General features: G+C 40.3%; 9 non-coding genes across 9 annotated transcripts; all 9 read left to right on the forward strand.

Moving 5' to 3' along the window:
* The first annotated feature begins 171 nt into the window (after nucleotides 1-171).
* Nucleotides 172-290, forward strand: LOC128002188 (5S ribosomal RNA). The gene has a single exon (XR_008174943.1). It is a non-coding gene; the product is annotated as a 5S ribosomal RNA (ribosomal RNA).
* A 529-nt stretch (nucleotides 291-819) lies between these two features.
* Nucleotides 820-938, forward strand: LOC128002199 (5S ribosomal RNA). The gene has a single exon (XR_008174954.1). It is a non-coding gene; the product is annotated as a 5S ribosomal RNA (ribosomal RNA).
* A 221-nt stretch (nucleotides 939-1,159) lies between these two features.
* On the forward strand, nucleotides 1,160-1,278 carry LOC127989819 (5S ribosomal RNA). Its single transcript, XR_008162941.1, has one exon. It is a non-coding gene; the product is annotated as a 5S ribosomal RNA (ribosomal RNA).
* Nucleotides 1,279-1,643: 365 nt separating this feature from the next.
* On the forward strand, nucleotides 1,644-1,762 carry LOC127995080 (5S ribosomal RNA). The gene has a single exon (XR_008168044.1). It is a non-coding gene; the product is annotated as a 5S ribosomal RNA (ribosomal RNA).
* Nucleotides 1,763-2,278: 516 nt separating this feature from the next.
* Nucleotides 2,279-2,397, forward strand: LOC128002210 (5S ribosomal RNA). The gene has a single exon (XR_008174965.1). It is a non-coding gene; the product is annotated as a 5S ribosomal RNA (ribosomal RNA).
* A 383-nt stretch (nucleotides 2,398-2,780) lies between these two features.
* Nucleotides 2,781-2,899, forward strand: LOC128002221 (5S ribosomal RNA). Its single transcript, XR_008174976.1, has one exon. It is a non-coding gene; the product is annotated as a 5S ribosomal RNA (ribosomal RNA).
* A 544-nt stretch (nucleotides 2,900-3,443) lies between these two features.
* Nucleotides 3,444-3,562, forward strand: LOC128002232 (5S ribosomal RNA). Its single transcript, XR_008174987.1, has one exon. It is a non-coding gene; the product is annotated as a 5S ribosomal RNA (ribosomal RNA).
* Nucleotides 3,563-3,927: 365 nt separating this feature from the next.
* Nucleotides 3,928-4,046, forward strand: LOC127995081 (5S ribosomal RNA). Its single transcript, XR_008168045.1, has one exon. It is a non-coding gene; the product is annotated as a 5S ribosomal RNA (ribosomal RNA).
* A 516-nt stretch (nucleotides 4,047-4,562) lies between these two features.
* On the forward strand, nucleotides 4,563-4,681 carry LOC128002243 (5S ribosomal RNA). Its single transcript, XR_008174998.1, has one exon. It is a non-coding gene; the product is annotated as a 5S ribosomal RNA (ribosomal RNA).
* Nucleotides 4,682-5,000: the final 319 nt, after the last annotated feature.

Consider the following 5,000-nt stretch of genomic DNA (forward strand, 5'->3'; position numbering starts at 1 on the left):
TGGTTAGCACTTTGATGAGAGACTGCCTAGGAATACCAGGTGCTTTAAGCTTTTGGGTTTTCTTTCCTACTTATATAATGTACTGGCGATTAGATTGGCTGGTCTTTAAATAGCCCTCTCTTTGCTGCTGTCTTCGCTGCTGTCTTCGCTGCTGTCTTCGCTGCTGTCTTCGCTTACGGCCATACCAACCTGGCTATGCCCGATCTCGTCTGATCTCGGAAGCTAAGCAGGTTTGGGCCTGGTTAGTACTTGGATGGGAGACCGCCTGGGAATACCAGGTGCTGTAAGCTTTTTGGACATTTTTCACTTAGTATATAATAATTTTGCCAAAAAATAGAGTCAATGCCCGATCTCTGAATATTAACAGGTTTGGGCCTGGTTAGTACATGGATGGGAGACTGCCTGGGAATACCAGGTGCTGTAAGCTTTTTGGACATTTTTCACTTAGTATATAATAATTTTGCCAAAAAATAGAGTCAATGCCCGATCTCTGAATATTTGCAGGTTTAGGTCTGGTTAGCACTTTGATGAGAGACTGCCTGGGAATACCAGGTGCTTTAATCTCTTTGGAAAATTTCACGAATTATATAATAATCTTTCATTAAAAAAAAAAAAAAAAAAAAAAAAAAAAAGAGTAAATGCCCAATCTCTGAATCTTAGCAGGTTTAGGTCTGGTTAGCACTTTGATGAGAGACTGCCTAGGATTACCAGGTGCTTTAAGCTTTTGGGTTTTCTTTCCTACTTATATAATGTACTGGCGATTAGATTGGCTGGTCTTTAAATAGCCCTCTCTTTGCTGCTCTCTTTGCTGCTGTCTTCGCTTACGGCCATACCAACCTGGCTATGCCCGATCTCGTCTGATCTCGGAAGCTAAGCAGGTTTGGGCCTGGTTAGTACTTGGATGGGAGACCGCCTGGGAATACCAGGTGCTGTAAGCTTTTTGGACATTTTTCACTTAGTATATAATAATTTTGCCAAAAAATAGAGTCAATGCCCGATCTCTGAATCTTAGCAGGTTTAGGTCTGGTTAGCACTTTGATGAGAGACTGCCTGGGAATACCAGGTGCTTTAAGCTTTTGGGTTTTCTTTCCTACTTATATAATGTACTGGCGATTAGATTGGCTGGTCTTTAAATAGCCCTCTCTTTGCTGCTGTCTTCGCTTACGGCCATACCAACCTGGCTATGCCCGATCTCATCTGATCTCGGAAGCTAAGCAGGTTTGGGCCTGGTTAGTACTTGGATGGGAGACCGCCTGGGAATACCAGGTGCTGTAAGCTTTTTGGACATTTTTCACTTAGTATATAATAATTTTGCCAAAAAATAGAGTCAATGCCCGATCTCTGAATCTTAGCAGGTTTAGGTCTGGTTAGCACTTTGATGAGAGACTGCCTGGGAATACCAGGTGCTTTAATCTCTTTGGAAAATTTCACGAATTATATAATAATCTTTCATTAAAAAAAAAAAAAAGAGTCAATGCCCGATCTCTGAATCTTAGCAGGTTTAGGTCTGGTTAGCACTTTGATGAGAGACTGCCTAGGAATACCAGGTGCTTTAAGCTTTTGGGTTTTCTTTCCTACTTATATAATGTACTGGCGATTAGATTGGCTGGTCTTTAAATAGCCCTCTCTTTGCTGCTGTCTTCGCTTACGGCCATACCAACCTGGCTATGCCCGATCTCGTCTGATCTCGGAAGCTAAGCAGGTTTGGGCCTGTTTAGTACTTGGATGGGAGACCGCCTGGGAATACCAGGTGCTGTAAGCTTTTTGGACATTTTTCACTTAGTATATAATAATTTTGCCAAAAAATAGAGTCAATGCCCGATCTCTGAATATTAACAGGTTTGGGCCTGGTTAGTACATGGATGGGAGACTGCCTGGGAATACCAGGTGCTGTAAGCTTTTTGGACATTTTTCACTTAGTATATAATAATTTTGCCAAAAAATAGAGTCAATGCCCGATCTCTGAATATTTGCAGGTTTAGGTCTGGTTAGCACTTTGATGAGAGACTGCCTGGGAATACCAGGTGCTTTAATCTCTTTGGAAAATTTCACGAATTATATAATAATCTTTCATTAAAAAAAAAAAAAAAAAAAAAAAAAAAAGAGTAAATGCCCAATCTCTGAATCTTAGCAGGTTTAGGTCTGGTTAGCACTTTGATGAGAGACTGCCTAGGAATACCAGGTGCTTTAAACTTTTGGGTTTTCTTTCCTACTTATATAATGTACTGGCGATTAGATTGGCTGGTCTTTAAATAGCCCTCTCTTTGCAGCAGTCTTCGCTTACGGCCATACCAACCTGGCTATGCCCGATCTCGTCTGATCTCGGAAGCTAAGCAGGTTTGGGCCTGGTTAGTACTTGGATGGGAGACCGCCTGGGAATACCAGGTGCTGTAAGCTTTTTGGACATTTTTCACTTAGTATATAATAATTTTGCCAAAAAATAGAGTCAATGCCTGATCTCTGAATCTTAGCAGGTTTAGGTCTGGTTAGCACTTTGATGAGAGACTGCCTGGGAATACCAGGTGCTTTAATCTCTTTGGAAAATTTCACGAATTATATAATAATCTTTCATTAAAAAAAAAAAAAAAAAAAAAAAAAAAAAAAAGAGTAAATGCCCAATCTCTGAATCTTAGCAGGTTTAGGTCTGGTTAGCACTTTGATGAGAGACTGCCTAGGAATACCAGGTGCTTTAAGCTTTTGGGTTTTCTTTCCTACTTATATAATGTACTGGCGATTAGATTGGCTGGTCTTTAAATAGCCCTCTCTTTGCTGCTGTCTTCGCTTACGGCCATACCAACCTGGCTATGCCCGATCTCGTCTGATCTCGGAAGCTAAGCAGGTTTGGGCCTGGTTAGTACTTGGATGGGAGACCGCCTGGGAATACCAGGTGCTGTAAGCTTTTTGGACATTTTTCACTTAGTATATAATAATTTTGCCAAAAAATAGAGTCAATGCCCGATCTCTGAATCTTAGCAGGTTTAGGTCTGGTTAGCACTTTGATGAGAGACTGCCTGGGAATACCAGGTGCTTTAATCTCTTTGGAAAATTTCACGAATTATATAATAATCTTTCATTAAAAAAAAAAAAAAGAGTCAATGCCCGATCTCTGAATCTTAGCAGGTTTAGGTCTGGTTAGCACTTTGATGAGAGACTGCCTGGGAATACCAGGTGCTTTAATCTCTTTGGAAAATTTCACGAATTATATAATAATCTTTCATTAAAAAAAAAAAAAAAAAAAAAAAAAGAGTCAATGCCCGATCTCTGAATCTTAGCAGGTTTAGGTCTGGTTAGCACTTTGATGAGAGACTGCCTAGGAATACCAGGTGCTTTAAGCTTTTGGGTTTTCTTTCCTACTTATATAATGTACTGGCGATTAGATTGGCTGGTCTTTAAATAGCCCTCTCTTTGCTGCTGTCTTCGCTGCTGTCTTCGCTGCTGTCTTCGCTTACGGCCATACCAACCTGGCTATGCCCGATCTCGTCTGATCTCGGAAGCTAAGCAGGTTTGGGCCTGGTTAGTACTTGGATGGGAGACCGCCTGGGAATACCAGGTGCTGTAAGCTTTTTGGACATTTTTCACTTAGTATATAATAATTTTGCCAAAAAATAGAGTCAATGCCCGATCTCTGAATATTAACAGGTTTGGGCCTGGTTAGTACATGGATGGGAGACTGCCTGGGAATACCAGGTGCTTTAATCTCTTTGGAAAATTTCACGAATTATATAATAATCTTTCATTAAAAAAAAAAAAAAGAGTCAATGCCCGATCTCTGAATCTTAGCAGGTTTAGGTCTGGTTAGCACTTTGATGAGAGACTGCCTAGGAATACCAGGTGCTTTAAGCTTTTGGGTTTTCTTTCCTACTTATATAATGTACTGGCGATTAGATTGGCTGGTCTTTAAATAGCCCTCTCTTTGCTGCTGTCTTCGCTTACGGCCATACCAACCTGGCTATGCCCGATCTCGTCTGATCTCGGAAGCTAAGCAGGTTTGGGCCTGTTTAGTACTTGGATGGGAGACCGCCTGGGAATACCAGGTGCTGTAAGCTTTTTGGACATTTTTCACTTAGTATATAATAATTTTGCCAAAAAATAGAGTCAATGCCCGATCTCTGAATATTAACAGGTTTGGGCCTGGTTAGTACATGGATGGGAGACTGCCTGGGAATACCAGGTGCTGTAAGCTTTTTGGACATTTTTCACTTAGTATATAATAATTTTGCCAAAAAATAGAGTCAATGCCCGATCTCTGAATATTTGCAGGTTTAGGTCTGGTTAGCACTTTGATGAGAGACTGCCTGGGAATACCAGGTGCTTTAATCTCTTTGGAAAATTTCACGAATTATATAATAATCTTTCATTAAAAAAAAAAAAAAAAAAAAAAAAAAAAGAGTAAATGCCCAATCTCTGAATCTTAGCAGGTTTAGGTCTGGTTAGCACTTTGATGAGAGACTGCCTAGGAATACCAGGTGCTTTAAACTTTTGGGTTTTCTTTCCTACTTATATAATGTACTGGCGATTAGATTGGCTGGTCTTTAAATAGCCCTCTCTTTGCAGCAGTCTTCGCTTACGGCCATACCAACCTGGCTATGCCCGATCTCGTCTGATCTCGGAAGCTAAGCAGGTTTGGGCCTGGTTAGTACTTGGATGGGAGACCGCCTGGGAATACCAGGTGCTGTAAGCTTTTTGGACATTTTTCACTTAGTATATAATAATTTTGCCAAAAAATAGAGTCAATGCCTGATCTCTGAATCTTAGCAGGTTTAGGTCTGGTTAGCACTTTGATGAGAGACTGCCTGGGAATACCAGGTGCTTTAATCTCTTTGGAAAATTTCACGAATTATATAATAATCTTTCATTAAAAAAAAAAAAAAAAAAAAAAAAAAAAAGAGTAAATGCCCAATCTCTGAATCTTAGCAGGTTTAGGTCTGGTTAGCACTTTGATGAGAGACTGCCTAGGAATACCAGGTGCTTTAAGCTTTTGGGTTTTCTTTCCTACTTAT

This window comes from Carassius gibelio, chromosome B22, assembly GCF_023724105.1.
Source record: "Carassius gibelio isolate Cgi1373 ecotype wild population from Czech Republic chromosome B22, carGib1.2-hapl.c, whole genome shotgun sequence".
Classification (NCBI taxonomy): Eukaryota; Metazoa; Chordata; class Actinopteri; order Cypriniformes; family Cyprinidae; genus Carassius; species Carassius gibelio.